The sequence below is a fragment of the Aotus nancymaae genome, unplaced genomic scaffold (genome assembly GCF_030222135.1).
Source record: "Aotus nancymaae isolate 86718 unplaced genomic scaffold, 86718_ANA_hifiasm-v0.15.2.pri h1tg000018l, whole genome shotgun sequence".
Taxonomy (NCBI): Eukaryota; Metazoa; Chordata; class Mammalia; order Primates; family Aotidae; genus Aotus; species Aotus nancymaae.
The window spans coordinates 17,329,755-17,346,571 of NW_026988430.1; the positions used below are offsets into that span (position 1 = coordinate 17,329,755).

Sequence of the window (16,817 nt, forward strand, 5' to 3'; positions counted from 1 at the left end):
GCCACCATGACTGGCTAATTTTGTATTTTTAGTAGACATGAGGGTTCACCATGTTGGTCAGGCTGGTCTCGAAATCCTGACCTCAGGTGATTTGCCCACCTTGGCCTCCCAAAGTGCTGGGATTACAGGCTTGAGCCTGGCCTCTTTTGCCCATTTAAAAATTGGACTGTTTGTCTACTACTTTTGAGTTGTGAGAGTTCTTTATATACTCTGGTTGTAAGTTACTGGAAACCTTACTATCCACTGGTGAATAGTAATGATGTCAATTGAGATAGGGAAAGCAGGAGAAGGCATTTAAGAGGAGATGAGGAATTCATTTTAGGGCATGGGGTAATTAAAAGGCTTTCAGGTTGATTATCTAGGTACAGATGTACAGAGAACACTTGGAATTATAGATCTGGAGCTCAAGAGAGAAGTTTGTGCGATAGTTTGGGAAGGATCAGCATGATGGGAATGGATGAGATTGCCTAGGGAGAAGAGAAACAGCTTCATCTAAAACCTCAAGCATTGCAATGTTTAAGGGATGATGAAGAAGTGAAGCCAGAAGGAGAAAACAGAAATCATGGTCAGAGGTGGAGGAGAAGCCAAGGAGGGGATTTTCAAGAAGGAGTGCCAAGTGCTCCAGTGAGGTAAGAAAATGAAACCACTGGAGTTGACATTTGGGGTTTCCCTGGTGGCATTTGTTCAGAGTATTGAGGAATAAACGTAAGATGAGGAAGTAGAGACAGGGGTGGACTCCTCTTTGAAAACATTACGCAGTGAAAGGAAGGAGAGTAATTTCAAATAGCCATATATTTCAAAACAAAGCAACAAAGGAGTTGTACAAAGAGGTACATAATCAGATGCTTAATGAGTGACAGAGGTATCTTTCAGAGTCTTTCCAGCAGCTTTGAGAAGGTGGAAATGGAGGATGGGTAGGTGTCAGGTGCTGATCAGATCTGGGACAAGGAGACACAGACAGAACTCATTGTTGATGGGGTGGAATAACATGCAGGTGGAGAGCATGCCTACTTCTGATGTAGGATGGGACCAAGTTGGCTTCCTGGGATGCTCAGCGCCCTGGGAGTGAGCACCAATGAGCCACTCTGTTGCAGCTTTTCCTCCATTTTCAGAAGCCAGATGTCCCATAATTCCTCTGGCAGATTATTTGCCTTCCCAAGTGCTCTCCTAATCCAACATTTCCATCTGACACACGCTGTGTCGTTCTTGCTACTGAATTCCTGATTCCAGAGCAGTCCTGCCCTTTTCCTCCTTTGCACCATCTGTACCTTCCTCTTCTCCTCTTCCTCCAAATGCCAGTATTTTTGTGGTGGAAAAGGTGGGGTCAGGGGAGACAGAAGACTAGGATCCTTATCAAGTCCTCTCTCAGCCCTCCGTGGCTCTGGTTCCTTCTCAAAGGGTGACATGTGGGGTCGGGATGGTGGATGAGGTAGGAGAGAGGGTCTGAGTTCCTTCCCACCTCTAACGATGGCTGGAGTCAGGCCTCTGTGTTCACCCAAGGGTACTTTCTGTTTCTGTCCATTTGGGGAAGTTGCTTTTTCTTGGTATTTCGGGAGTCAGGAAAAGAAGTCATTGGTGTTCGTATCTCTGAAAGCCTCAGGTAGGGCTGCGGCTTTTGACCAACAATAACGTATGACCATGACCTTGTGGCCGAGTTTGCACGCCTTTAACAGATATTATGACACAGCGTTCCATTCAATAGTGGAAGTGGAGATTTCAGCGCTGCCCTTTGTTAACCCTCACATAAAGTGCTATTCTTCATTGCAAGGGCTGTCCAAGCAGTAGCCAATCTTCTCATCCCCATTTTGTAAACGAGGGAAAGGAGGTATAAGAAGGGCAGTGTCCTGCGGGATTCCCTGAGGAGTGCTTCCAACTCTTGCCACGTCGTCTGTGGAAGAAAAAGGAGAGGCAAGAAAAGGGTCCTGACCCTAGAGGCAGCAACTCCCTTACACCCCACTCCCATCCCCAGGGGCTGGGAAACAACTCAGGTGACAGTCACCCACTCAGGTGCCGGCCGCAGAGGGCGGGAAGTCCAGCCAGAGGCTGGAGCAGCAGTGCTGAACGCTGGGACTGGCTGGCATTTCTAGGAAGGTCCCTGCAGAAGGGTGCAGGTCAAGATCCCGTCCGCACAAAAGGGGTGCAGGCATTTTAAGGGTTAAGAGCACCCAAAGAAAATAGAAATAGGAAGAGGAAGTGGGTCGCAGTGAGAGAAGGAAGCAGCTCGTCGGAGCTTCCTCTTTCTCGTCTTTCCCCGAAGCCCCCCCCCCGCCAGGCCTGTCCCCCTGCTTCGCCCAGCCCTGCTGCGGGGCCAGAGCCGCGCTTTCGACGCGGGAGCCTAACCTCCCCTCACTGCTGGGGGCTCGCTGGTGCTCCGCGCGGGCGCCCCTCGGGCCACGGCCGTACACCGGCCAGGGTCTGCGTCTTCCGAGGGCTGGCGAGTCAGCGCCAGGGCTGCTTCTCCGACGCCCTGCGGACTGGGGGACGTGACCCAGAGGATGCAGGGCCCCGCGAGCACCTGGCTGATGCGCACCAGGTGGCGGGAGAGGCCGGCTCCGCGGTCAGCCCCGCCCCCGGACAGGCCCCGCCCCGGACAGGCCCCGCCCCGGACAGGCCCCGCCCCGGTCAGGCCCCGCCCCTGCCCCCGCCTGCCGGAGGAGCCCAGGCGAGGCAGATGCTGGGGCTCGCCGCGCGGCTCCAGCTGGGGCGCGGTGGTCCCGACGGTCACCCGAATCGCAGAGAGTCGCCGCTGGAGAGGGGCTCGGCGCCCGGCGGGGACGGCAGGTGTGTGGCTGGGCGGCCAGGGCGGGTACAGAGGGCACGCGTGCGAGCTCCAGGCAGAGCCGGAGCAAGCTGAGGATCGTCGGGGAGAGTGGGCTCCACCGAAGCACGGGGGCTGGACAGGTCCTGCTGTCTTCGGGCCCCGTGGACCGGGCCCACGGCGGGGGCAGCGGGTCTGCAAACCTGCGCTCCAGGTCACCCCAGAGACAAGGGGCGTCGCGGGGACCACCCATCGTTATCCGAGTAACCTCTGCCGGGCGCCTCTGTGCAGCTGTGTCCTGAGCCTCCTGCCTCCGACACAGGTCGCCCTGTGTCGTGGGGTCGGGGACCCTGCCCGCTCTGGCTGGGAACTGCCCGTGAGCGTGGGCATCAGGGCTTCCTGTGCCATCAGAACCCGGGAGTCATGGAAGTGCCGGCGTAAGGCGCCCTCCGTCGAGCTCAGCCTGCTAATTAGCCAGCCTTGGCTCCAGACGCCGCTGTTGTCCTAGAGAAATGCACGCTTGCCATTCTCAGAGGATCTGTGTTTACACACTGGGCTTCCCCGCGTGACTGTGTGTGTGTGTGTGTGTGCGCGCGTGTGCATGTGCGTGCGCGCGTGCTGACCCATCCTGGCGTGGGGTAAATACACAAAAAGTTCAGGTCAGTAGGAGGAAGGAGATTGTTCAGAAGGAAAAGGAAGGCGAGATTAAAGCAGCAGGATGTGGTATGAGTTAACAAGACTCTGAGTGGAGAGGAGGGTGGGTTCAGGCAGAATGAGGGCTAAAAGTAGGCCAAGCCTGCCTCCAAGGTCCCCTCTGGACTGACACCCTCGTCTTCCTCCCTGTCTTCTCACTCACCCTACACTCTCCTTCCTACCCTCTGGACCACCTGTAAGGCGCTGGCTCCCAGAGCTGACTGCATTTGGAATTCTCTTGGAGCCGGCTCTGCAACATTGCTTTCCAGGGATGGGATCTGGAATCTGTATTTTTCAAACATTTTAATGAGCTCCTTAAGTGATGATGCTGAAGCCGTTGCTTGGGAACCAAGCATGACATGGAAAAGAGACCCAACTTCCAACCAGATCCAACTGTGTGACCTGCAGCATCACATTGTCCCCGCAATCCAGCCTCAGTCTCCTTATCTGTAAAATGGACTCTCATACTGACCCACAGAGCTGTGTGGAATTATTATTATTGTTGAGAAAGGGTCTTGCTCTGTCACCCAGGCTGGAGTGCAGTGTCATGATCACAGCTCACTGCAGCCTCAAACTCCCAGGTTTAAGCAATCCTCTGCCTCCGCCTCCCATGTAGCTGGGATTATAGGTCAGCATCATCATGTCCAGCTAATTTTTGTATTTTTTTGTAGAGGCAGGGTTTTGCCACGTTGCCCAGGCTGGTCTCTAATTCCTTGAGCTCAAGCAATCCATCTACCTTGGCCTTCCAAAGTGCTGGGATTATAGGCACTAGCCACTGTGCCCGTCCCAGTGTGGAAAATTAAGTGAGGCATGTATGATGAGAACGGCTGCACGTGGGAGATGCTCTGTGGATGTTTGTAGAACACGGGCTTCTGTGGTTCCTCGGTGTGACTGCAGTGGTGTGGATCTTCACTTGGAGACCCATGGAAGACAAAGAAGACAGTTTTGGATGGTCGAACTGTCTTCCTGCTTCAGGACACCCTCCCCTGCTTTTTGAAGCTGAATAAGCCAGGACTATGGGGCCAGGAAGGCTCGGGGTCTTTGTGTGCTGGGCCTCACTGGGGTTTTAAGAACCTCCCTCTTTCATCTCTAGCTTAGGAGAGGGATGATTCATTATCTTCCCTCCTCAGGCTGCAGTAGAAGCAGACAGTCTCTGCCTCCCTGCTTGCCTTTCCTCCCTCCCATTCACTGCTTATTGTTGCCCTAAAGAGTAACAGGTGGCCCAGCTACTAGGGAAGCTTAAGTGGGAGGAATGCTTGAACCCAGGAGTTTGAGGCTTCAGTGAGCTATGATCACTTCATTGCACTGTAGCCTGGGAGACACAGAGAGACCCTGTCTCAAACAAAAGAAGAATAGATTGGACGGTAACTGGTGACATTGGGTGACAAGAGTGTTCGGGGTTGATGTTGGTGTGAAAATGAGAAGGCAGGGATGCAGGCTGCTCCATACCCCTGTGTTAGCCATCCATCAGGGGCCTGCTGGCTGAGAGGTGGGAGAGGAGGAGAGCCAGGAGCTGTTTTGCCTGGGCAGCCAAGAGTTTGGAAGCCCCAGCTTGGGTTCCACTGAGCACTCAAGCTGTGCTGACTGGGCCTTTCTTCAAAGAAGCTCATCCCAAGGGGCTGAGCTGGCTGGTCCTGTGGGACCTCTGAGAACCAGAACACCTCTTTAGCTTCAGCTGGTGAGCTAAGAGCCTGAATCACTGTATTAAGGAAGAAAGCTGGCCAGGTGTAGTGGTTCATGCCTGTAATCCCAGCACTTTGGAAGGCCAAGGCTTTGAGACCAGGAGTTGGAGGCTGCAGTGAGCTATGATCATGTCACTGCATTCCAGGCTGGGCAACAGAGTGAGACCCCGTCTTAAAAAAAAAAAAACCCAAAAATAAAATTTAAAAAACAGAGAAAGCTCCTGGAAGAACAAGATAGAGTGATCCTTAGCAAATCAATGGAGAGGTTTAATTTGGTTTTTGAGTTTCAGACGTAGATGGGGTGGGAGGAGACAAAGGAAATACTACATCTGACTTCTGCCCAAAGGAAAGATGATACCCTCCCATAGCAAACATATATTACGTAGTAGGATATTTCAGCAATTTGAAGATGTACATATTTTCACATTTTAGCAACACTGAAATCAAGGTGCATGTTACTATTTATGGCATCTTCCAATTATAATAGGCAACAATATTTCCTCCTAGTGCCACACAAAATAATGGTGCATCTGAAAATTGATGACATCTTAGATTCTGTTAAATATAATGTATTATTTACAGATTTGGGGGTGTTAGCGATACACAGGTTCACACGGAATTATGTTGTTCTCTTTGCTTTCATACATTAATTTTTCCGGCAGCTCTACCTTCTAAGTATCATAACTTTTCATTGTATTCCATTTTAAAAGGAATCTTTGGCCAGGTGTGGTGGCTCACTCCTGTAATCTGAGCACTTTGGGAGGTCAAGGCGGGCAGATTACCTGATGTTGGGAGTTTGAGACCAGTCTGACCAGTATGGAGAAACTCTGTCTTTACTAAAAATACAAAATTAGCTGGGCGTCATGGTGCATGCCTGTAATCCCAGCTACTCGGGAGGCTGAGGCAGGAGAATCCCTCGAATCCAGGAGGTGGCGGTTGCAGTGAGCCGAGATTGTGCCACTGCACTCCAGACTGGGTAACAAGAGTGAAACTCCATCTCAAAAAAAAAAAAAAAAAAAAAGAAATCTTTGTAAAATATGCTGCTTGCATTTATAAATGTAGCACATTGGATATGATGTAATAATTTCTTGAAATTTTTGTCAAATGGTTCTGGCCTGCCATTCTTTTTTGTACCCTGTGTCATTTTGTCCATTCGTGGTTCTTTCTCAATCCTGCTCCCCATCCTCTTCTCTTTTGGCTACGACTTCATGCTGTTGGGCACTGTGCTAAGTATGTCATGTCCTTTATTTTCACAGTCACATTCTGAGGTAGCTACAACTATTGCCCCCATTTCACATATGAGAAAACCAAGGGCCAAGGCCACATGTGTACGAGGTGCCAGAGCTGGGCTGACTCTGGCGTCTGCTCTTAACCAGATATGACCAAGCCCAAGTGGTGGCCCAGGTGCTCCTGTAGGTGTCAAGCGCATGCCCCATACAGCACAATTTTGGGGGCATGAATTGTGGCCAGGAGGTGCTTTTGTTTGTTTGCCTGCCTCTAGGATAACAACTAGGTTCTGGATAGTTGAGGTTATTGGTTAAGTGACTTCCAGATAAGTGAGTCACAGCTATAGCAAGTTACACCCAAAAGGGGGTTGGGGGCTGATGAATGGGAAGAAATGGATGACTTTCTTTCTTTCTTTCTCTCTTTTTTTTTTTTTTCTGAGACGGAGTTTCTCTTTGGTGCCCAGGCTGGAGTGCAGTGGCGCAATCTCGGATCACTGCAACCTCTGCCTCCCAGATTCAAGCAATTCTCTTGTCTCAGCCTCTAGATGGGATTACAGGCACCTGCCACCACACCTGGCTAAGTTTTGTATTTTTAGTAGAGACAGGATTTCACCGTGTTAGCCAGGCTGCTCTTGAATTCCGGACCTCCAGTAATTCGCCTGCCTCAGCCTCCCAAAGTGCTGGATTACAGGCATGAGCCACTGCACCCTGGCCGAAATGGGTGACTTTCATGGCACAGAGAAGATCCTGGGTCCTTCTTGAGTCTTCTGAGTCTACCAAGTGGGATGCTGGACTTTGGGCACTAGAGTTTGGCATCCATGGGAGACGCCTTCTTCCATGGGAGCCTCTCTCCTGCTGCCACGGTGATGTAAGATAACACATCTGCTGGGTCACTTTTCTTTTTTATTTTATTGTACTATTACTTTTTTAGATGGAGTTTCGCTCTTGTCGCCCAGGCTGGAGTAAAGTGGTATGATCTCAGCTCACTGCAACCTCTGCCTCCCGGGTTTAAGTGATTCTCTTGCCTCACCTTCCCGAGTAGCTGGGATTATAGGTGCCTGCCACCACGCCTGGCTAATTTTTGTATTTTTAGTAGAGATGGGGTTTCACCATGTTGGCCAGGCTGGTCTCGAACTTCTGACCTCAGGTGATCTGCATGCCTTAGCCTCTCAAAGTGCTGGGATTACAGGTGTAAGCCACTGCGTGAGTCACTTTTCAGCTGAAAGCCCTGCAGAGCTGCATGTGTCTCCAGAGATGATCCACACCCACCACCCATCCCAGGTCCACCCCTCTTGCTTCCTCTCCCATAGCCTGAGCAGACCTCTGTACCTTTGAGGGTGCTGTTGCTTCTCCCCAGATTGCCTTTCCCCGCCTCTGCCTGCCTGGTAAACTGCCAGTTCCTCCTCCGAGCCCAGCTCAAGCCTTATCTTCCGAATCCTTCCCTGACGCCCTTCCTCGCCCCTCAGCACTGACCACCCCCTCCTTCTTCATTGTGCTTTCTATGTCTTTGCACCGTGGCACTGACCACCCTGGCCTACCAGTGACCTGGCACAGCTGTGGCCTGCTCAGCCCAGCCACCTGATGTTCAGCATGGCATCGAGCTGTCATCCTGAACTCCCTGGGATCTCAGGCAAGGCGTCCACGCACAGCGACAGCAGGAGTTCCCAGATCACAGGATGGGGTGGGGGACTGCGCTGGGGGTGGGGTCCAGAGGGAGTGGTGTGCTTTTCATTTTCATGTCCTCCGGAGTCATCTTGTAGTTGTTGTTGACCTAGGCAAATGAGCTCGTGTGGTTTCCTTGTGGGGGGCAGGGCTGGAGTGTGAGGGCTGAAGGTGGCCTCACATGGAGTCAGGGGGCCCTGTTTCTGCCCGGCTCCCCCACTCCTAGCCACGTGATCTTGGTTAAGTCCATGTTCCTCTCTGGGTGTTCGTGTCCCCATCTATAAGATGGAAATCTGACATTCGATGCTTTCTGTGGCCCCTGCCTCATCACTAACATTTCACTTGTTCATTCAACACTTCTGCATGGAATGCAGCTTCTGTGTGTCAGGCATGTGCTAGGCTCTGAGGATGCCGAGCAAGACAGGCAATGTTCCTGCCCCGTGGAACTCACAGTCTCGTGGACAAGATACGCAACACACATATTGTTTAATTATAATTGTGAGAATTACGGGATACTGTGAGATTACGGAAAGGGAACTCAATATAGTTGGGGGGTTAAGGAAAGGTTTTTCTGAAGAAGTCGTATTTGAGTTGAGACTTGAAAGCTATAAAAGAAGATCATAACAATGATAATAACAATACCTACCATTGAGCGAATACTTGCTAAGGGCTCTTTGGGTGCGTTCTCTCCGGCATTCTTTTCAACAGCTCATGTGTGGGGTATGTGGGCTCCCTCTCCTGTGAAGATCAGATGATGACACTGCTGGCAAGCACCCTACTCAGCGTCTGACACAGACCAGGGACTCATTTCCACTTTCCTCGTCCCTCCCTGTATTCCAAGGTCCAGCTTATGGATGCTGAGGTCATAAATACTAATGAGGAACCTGTCTTCTCCTTTCCACTGACCATCACCAGATAGCATGCCCTGCTCAGGATAGCATGTCCCACCCACTCAAGGTAGCATGTCCTGCTCAGGAGGCCTCTGCATTTGTGCGTCTCTATCAACAGCTCAGGGAGCTCCATCCACAGAAAACTCCATGGTGCTGTTTGCCAGGCCTTCATTTTGTCCCTCTTAGGAGCTGCTGTTCTGGGAGGGTTCAGAAACGCTGCTGGGGATCATCTGCCTCATCTAGGACATCACTTGTCTAGCTCCCATACCCTTCTTCCTCCAAAGCTGTCTCCCCAGAACCATGAAGTCTGTGCAGATGTATCACTGGGTTTTGGTCTGGGCATGTGTTCCTGCGTGGCTTGGTGGTTTGGCTCTTGTCAGGCAAATCTCCATACAGCCACTTCCACCCAAGCTGGCGAGCCAGCCAGCTCCTGGGGATACGTTCTGCAACAGCCAGATTGCATCTACACTTACGGTCTTCAAGGGGGGTCTCAAACTCTCTCTAGATAGTGAGCCCCTTTGAAAAACTGATGAAAGTAATAGATCATCTCCTCTCTCATTCCCTATAAGCACATGGGCGTGCGCATGCATGTGCGTGCACACACACACACGCACACAGTCTTAACTCTCTCATAAAATTCTAAGATCTTGGATCTCTGCAGTTCACCAAGGGACTCGGGTTAATAACTTCTGTTCTAGAAAACATAACTGTCTCCATGCTGATTTCTTTGGATTATCCCCAGCACAGCTCCCTGTGGGAGGAAGCTGTTGTGAGAAGCAAGCTGGGGGTGGTGATGGATAATGAAAACTGTGTAGAGGACGCCAAAGGCGACTCACTGGTGAGAACCCTGAAACGGCGCGCGCTGGGGGCCGGCTCGTGACTGCACACTGGGCCACCGCTCTTATGTTGGATTTCTCACCAAGTTTTGAATTCAGCCCATTTCCAAGCTGATTAAACAGAAAGAGAGAAAATGTGTCTGTGGCCTCACACATGAATGTAAACAGCAGGCGTGGCTGTTTCTTTGCCACAAAAGTCTACAGCCTCTCAAGTTCCCAGGGACTGGCATGAGCTGGGGGCTTTGTTTCTCTGATGCAGTCATAGTTCTTTAGAACCAGTGCCTTAATGTAAAGCGCCACGTGTGAAGGACGTTTTCTTCAATTCCTCATTTCTAAGGATTTTTAAAAGCATGAATGGATGTTACATTTGTCAAATACTTTTTAAGGCATCTACAAGGGAACTCTTGTATTCTTTCACCTTGTGATAGATTTATGTGACACATTAGGTCATTGGCTTCCACATATTGAGCCCTCTGCATTTCTGGAATAAACTCAATTGGGTCAAGGTGCTTTATTCTTTCAATACTGTGCTAGGTTTGATTTGCTGTGATTTTCTTTAGGATTTTCTTTTCTTTTCTTTTTTTGAAAGAGTCTCACTCTGGAGAGCAGTGGTGCAATCCTGGCTCACTGCAACCTCCACCTGCCAGGTTCAAGCAATTCTCATGCCTCAGCCTCCCGAGTAGCTAAGATTAAAGGTATCCACTACCATGCCTAGTTAATTTTTGTATTTTTTGTAGAGACTGGGTTTCACCATGTTGACCAGGTTGCTCTTGAACTCCTGGCCTCAAGTGATCTCCCTGCTTTGGCCTCCCAAAGTGCTGGGATTATAGGAGTGAGCCACCACACCCCAGCCTTTCTTCAGGATTTTTGCATGAAATGATTTTGACCTCTATTTTCCATTTCTGTGCTGCTATTGTCAGTTTTTGATATGCTGACTTTGCAAACAATTTTGGAAGCCTGTTACCTTCTCCTGCGCCCTGTGACAGCTTACAGAGACTAGGGAATGAGCTGCTCCCTGGAAGCTGGGAGAATGGCTCCTGTCTTGAGGTCTTCCACTGTGGGATTCTTGGCTCCCCACTCCCCAAGCTTTCTTCTCTTCTCTCTTCCTCAGTCCTCCCAGGTATACACCTGTAAACCTGAGTGCTCTCAGGCTCATGCCCGAGAGCCATCTTTGATTCTTGGCCTCCAATGTTTAGCTGCTAGGTCCCATGGGTCCTTACTTTATATGCCCTTCAGCTTACAAGAATGCCTATTTCCACGCTGAGCTGGACAGATCCATCTTGAGTGCATTCCAGGTGCTGCATTTGGGGGATGCTGATCCCACGTTCAATTGCTTGAACCTGGCAGGTGGAGGTTGCAGTGAGCCAGAATTGCACCACTGCACTTCAGAGTGAGACTCTGTCTCTTGGTCAGAGAAAGGTGACCAAGACAGCGATGACAGAATATGAAGTCATTAAGAAGTAGTGATGTTTTTCTCCAAGAAGAGAAGATGGGGGAGAAGTGGTATCTGTCTTCAGATGTTTGATGAGCAGTGCCCTTTGAAGAAGGTGAAGACATCTCAATTGGGAGTCATTATCCAGGATGGAAAAGGGATGGTGGAAGAAAAATTGTAAGAAAATAGTTGTCAGGTCACTAGAAGGAGGATCTTAGAGAAATTCAGAGCAGATCTGCAATGGAATGGGAGGCTTTGTGGTGGTGAGTTTCCTGCTGGGGGAAGTATTCAGGGAAAATACATGTTATGTTTTACAGAAATGATAGCAGCGAGAAAGGAGACCAATATAGCTCATTTTTAAAGAGCCTCTAGTTCTCTAAATGATGGTGGGCATGTCTGACTGGTTGTGTAAACACTGGTTGTTTTGAGAGCATAATTTGAATGTAAGTAGTTCAGTGATGAATAAACAAGTCCCAAAGCTGGGCAGTTTGCTCAGAAATCCCACAGCTCTGCTCACAGCCTGTTTCTCTGTTTCTGGCTGTTAGAAAACCTTAGCCATTCGGCCAGCGTGGTGGCTCATGCCTGTAATCCCAGCACTTTGGGAGGCCAAGGCGGGCAGATCACCTGAGGTCAGGAGTTCAAGACCAGCCCGACCAACACGGAGAAACCCCATCTCCACTTAAAAAAAAATACAAAATTAGCCGGGCGTGGTGGCGCATGACTGTAATCCCAGCTACTTGGGAGGCTGAGGCAAGAGAATAGCTTGAACATGAGAGGCAGAGGTTGCAGTGAGCCGAGATCTAGCCAGTGTACTCTAGCCTGGGCAACAAGAGCAAAACTCTGTCTCAAAGAAAAAATAAAAAAAAAGGAGAAAACCATAGCCATTCATGGACACTGGGGTCCTCACCCACATCCTCTGCTGGGAGCATGGGCTTTTCTTGGGGTCTCTTGTTCTTGGATCCTTCTGATACATAGTAAAATAAACTAATTGAACTCCATTTCAAAATCATCTTCCTCTGTGAGTGTCCCAGATAAGATCTTGGGGCCAACCTATCTAACCTCCAGGCTGAGCTGGGACTCAATGCCTTCTTGTTCTTGGGGTTTTCAAGTCAATGTTTCATGGGCCTTTGCCCTGTGCATTCACTTCTGTACCATGCTGGGAGTTTCATTTTGAGAAAACAAAAAGCTCTGAGCTCTCCTTGGCCTGTTATTGTGCTTAAGAGAACACAGAGGGCTGTGGTGTGATGTACGGGCTACAGGAGGGGGGCAGAAGATGTAATTTCTAGTCCTGGTCCCTAATTTCCTCCTTGTCTCGCTGAGTCTGTATCCTCCTGGACCAATTGGATTCACTGATTCTGACCACCTGTGAGTTTTCAATGCCTGCTCTCCAAGAGTCATCTCGTGGGAGCCGCTCTGATGGGCTGAGAAGAGAGGGGACCTGCTACTTCCCTCATGGTACCACCTTATGGCAGGACTCCCAGTGACTACAAGTCCCTCTTCAGACCCCAGTGGCAGAAACACCACCCTCCAGCCCATGCTCCTGCTGGAAGTCTTCCTTTCAGGTCACTGGTGCCTCTGTAATGGCAAGTTTCAATAGTCTCTTCCATATCTGCATCTTTTTTTGAAGTTTCCATAAAGTGTGATGCCCAGCATTTTTTTTTTTTTTGAGACAGGGTCTCACTCTGTCACCCAGGCTGGAGTACAGTGGCACGATCACAGCTCACTGTAGCCTCAACCTCCCCATGCTCAGATGATCCTCCTGCCTCAGCCTCCTGAGTAGCTGGGACTACAGGTGCATGCCACCATGCCCAGCTAATTTTTTGTGTTTTTTTTGTAGAGACAGGGTCTCACTATGTTGCCCAGGCTGTTCTCAAACTCCTGAGCTCAAGCAATCCACCCGCCTTGGCCTCCAAGTACATGCTGGTTATTTTCACTTGATCCCCTATTTCAACTTAAGCAATGTCCAGAACCAAACTCTGCATCCACAAAGCAGTCTTCCTCTGCAGACTTCCCCATTTCTGTCTCTATTGAAACCAGACTCCCAGCCTTGAAACCTTGGACTCATCTCTGAGTCCACCCTCCGTCTTCCTTGTTCCCCGCTCCCCAGCCAGTTTTGACAGTGCTTCCTTTCCTCATGGTTCTTGTTTCTCTCACTTCCCCATTGTTCTCTCTGCTACCCAATTTGGCTTATCCCCACCAAATATGCCTCTGGTGGGCGCTTTGGACCACAGGCTCTTCATCTCTTCACCAGGAGATTCTTCTTATGAAAACTTCTTTGTCAGTGTTCAGATAACTTTGATCACACTCCACTGCACAGGAAAATCCAGAGTCCTTAGTCTTCTGTTCGAGTTTCGAAGTTGAGTCCCACTCCTTTCTCCACGAATCCTCACTCTTTCCTGCAGCCAGACTGCCTAACTCAGTTCCCTCAAGGCCTAACCTGTGTTCCTGCCTCACTCATCCCATTCGCAATGAGGGGAGCTTCCCAGCCACTTTGTTCAGCACTGACTCCCCAGTGCCTTGCAGGTGCCAGCATTTATTGTTCAATCAGTGCTTGCTGAATGAATGATTGCCTGGTGGAGCAGCCAGCATGGAAGAGACCCAGGTCTCAGCCTTGGATGACTGATGATCAGGCAGGCTGGACTGCTCCCCATCTGAGACCTCTGTGGGGTTCAGTCATCCTCCCCTCAAAGACCCTTCAGGCATGTCACTGGTCTTCTGTGCACAACTGCAGGGCCTTCAGACACCTGTGGCTTTGTGATCCACTATGGGCAAGGCAGGTAGGTGTTCTCCTTTGGGCTTCAGACCCCCGAGCCTCTGGCAAGCTCCAGGTGCAAACTCCAGGTGCTGAGAACCCTCTCCTTGGGAATCTTCTTCTTTTTCTTCTTCTTCTGTTTCTTTTGAGACAGAGTTTTGCTCTTGTTGCCCAGGCTGGAGTGCAGGGACACGATCTTGGCTCACTGCAACCTCTGTGCCTCCCAGGTTTAAGCAATTCTCCTGCCTCAGCCTCCCAAGTAGCTGGAGTTACAGGCGCCCGCCACTACACCAGGCTAATTTTTGTATTTTTTGGTAGAGGCAGGGTTTCGTCATGTTGACCAGGCTGGTCTCAAACTCCTGACCTCAGGTGATCTGCCTTCCTCAACCTCTCAAAGTGCTGGGATTACAGGTGTGACCCCCGCGTCTAGCCAGAATCTTCTTAGCACCCTCCCATTTAGTTAGATTTGAGAGGAGCACTTAGCTAAGTCTGAGAGCAGGGGAAGCCCTGGGGAACCTTCCCCCAGAAGCCACTCCCAGTCTGGTGACAGCTTCTGCATAAGAGCCTGGGGAAGTGTCTGTTTGCAACACGGTGTTTACAAGGCAGAGGGGCTTCCTGTCCCGCCCGTGCCAGGCTGTGGGGCAATCGGGGCAATCAGGAGCTGTGTTTTCAGAGGGAGCAAGGCAAAGAAACTGTTGAGGATTTCTGGGGATTCTTCAAACACCTCCAGGTTGTGCCTGGCCTACTTGACCCTGGAGGACAAGGGAGATATAAAACTCAGGTGTAAAAATTAAAGTATTACTAACGGTGGTTAATTTGAATATTGTCCTTTGCAGCTTGCAAAAATACAAAGATTTTTTTTTTACAAATGTGACTCGCTCTCTGAGTCTAATGTGGAACGTTTTAGAGCAAAAAAAGGCTTCTTTTTCTCACTCCAAAGCAGGAGCATGGGTCAGAGTAAGCAAGGACAAGGTTATTTCTTTTCTTTTTCTAATTTTTTTTTGAGACGATGTCTCTGTCACCAGGCTGAAGTGCAGTGACTTGATCTTGGCTCATTACAACTTCTGCCTCCCAGGTTCAAGTCATTCTCCTGCCTCAGCCTCCTGAGTAGCTGGGACTACAGATGACTGCCACCATGCCTGGCTGTTTTTTGTTTTTAGTAGAAATGGGGTTTCACCATGTTGACCAGAATGGTCTCAATCTCCTTGTGACCTCGTGATCCTCCTGCCTCAGCCTCCCAAAGTGCTGGGATTACAGGCATGAGCCACCACTCCTGGTCTTTTTTTTTTTTTTTGAAAGGGAGTTATGCTTTGCACAGGAAAGAGGTCTTTCTGGGGGAAGGGGAGAGCAGTGGAAATGATTCCCCAGGAGAGGTAACTACCTGATTCCAATTCAGAGCTCATGCATAATGGAGAGTGACAGTCTCTCTGTGCATATCTGAGAAATGGGCTGAGGAAGCTGACGCTGGCCCCTCTGTCTCCTCCAAAGACTGTGGCAGCCCTTAGGCACACACCTCCCATCTTGGAACCATTGCTGTGGCACTCACGGAAACACGAGCTTGTGTCCGGAGCCCCTTGTTGTCTCTTGGGTCCCAGTAAAAGTATCTGGAAAGGTCTTGGAAGGTGGGTTGGGCTCTCTCGGCCCTGGGGACAGGAATATAGTCCACCTCCCCTCTTCAGTGGGTGGGCGACCCAAGAGTGGGGGATGGAAAGATGGGGCTCACTCTTACCACCTGACTTCTGAAGACCTGAGGTGGTTTTTAGTGGTGAATCCTTCCTCTGAACCCATTTGATGCCAAGTGTGAGCTGCCTAGCTGCGGGGCCAAGGTGATAAGGCTCCTGTGAGTTCAACACATTAGCCTGTGGGTCACGATGCTATGACAGTTGTTGGTATGAGGGAGTTTGCCTTAATGTGCAAAAACAGAAAAATAAGGGTGCGGCCCTTCAAAGGACTTGCCAATAAAAACCTCCCAGTTGAGAGAGAGGCAGAGGTTGGCTAAAGGGTGGGGTTGAGGAGGGAGATGATGGGTGGAGGTGAACAAGGGCTAGCCTTGTGTAGGCATCAGGAAAACACATTTCTGAACTAGTGAGGCTAAGTAGCTCGGGTCCAAGACATGTGAGATATTTGGGAGTTGGTTCAGAAGGTTGTTCTGGAAGGTACTTGAGTGGCCTAGGAGAATAGATGGTGAGGACTTGTGGAAGTTGATGGAAGCAAGCCCTCAATGCTGGACCATGTAATGGATGCAAGGAATAAAGAAGGAGGTGTCCAAATTCCCATTCCCCGTTCTCTTAACTGTGCTATCACGGTCGAGCACTCTCCTCTCAGGTAGATGTAGCTGGTCAAGAATGCTCCTTCCTGGGTGTGGCTCAACTTTCACAGGTTCCCATCAAGGCTCCTGTTCAGGGGCTGTTGAAGGGATTGAGTTGTGGCCGCGGTCATCATGTCATAATGGCCACAGATGCACCTTGGGTCCGAGCTCAGTGGCCTCAGAGGGTCCCATCTTCCCTTCACCTCCTACCCTTCCTGCGTTTTCAAAGCTGTGGGCTTACTTCTCATTGGCGGTGTTACTTCTAAGATCTGCTCAGTAGATGGGGGTGAAAACATTATTTTTCACTAAAATATCTGACTTTGTTTAAGGAGAAAAAAAAATTGGTAATGTTCACAATTTATTCTCATGGTACTTTATTGACCAGTAAGAGATTATCTCTGGCCAGGCGTGGTGGCTCATGCCTGTAATCCCAGCACTTTGGGAGGCCGAGGCAGGTGGATCACGAGGTCAAGAGATCGAGACCATCCTGATCAACATGGTGAAACCCCATCTCTACTAAAAATACAAAAAAATTAGCTGGGCATGGTGGCACGTGCCTGTAATCCCAGCTACTCAGG

The 16,817-nt window shown here is 50.0% G+C and overlaps 1 protein-coding gene across 1 annotated transcript in view; it reads left to right on the forward strand.

The window, feature by feature from the left end:
* Positions 1–2,715: 2,715 nt before the first annotated feature.
* Positions 2,716–16,817, forward strand: part of PIK3R5 (phosphoinositide-3-kinase regulatory subunit 5) — an 83,948-nt gene continuing 69,846 nt past the window's right edge. The window contains exon 1 of the mRNA XM_012457576.2: positions 2,716–2,781. The gene's annotated coding sequence lies outside the window, so the exon portion shown is untranslated. The remainder of the gene's footprint in view (positions 2,782–16,817) is intronic.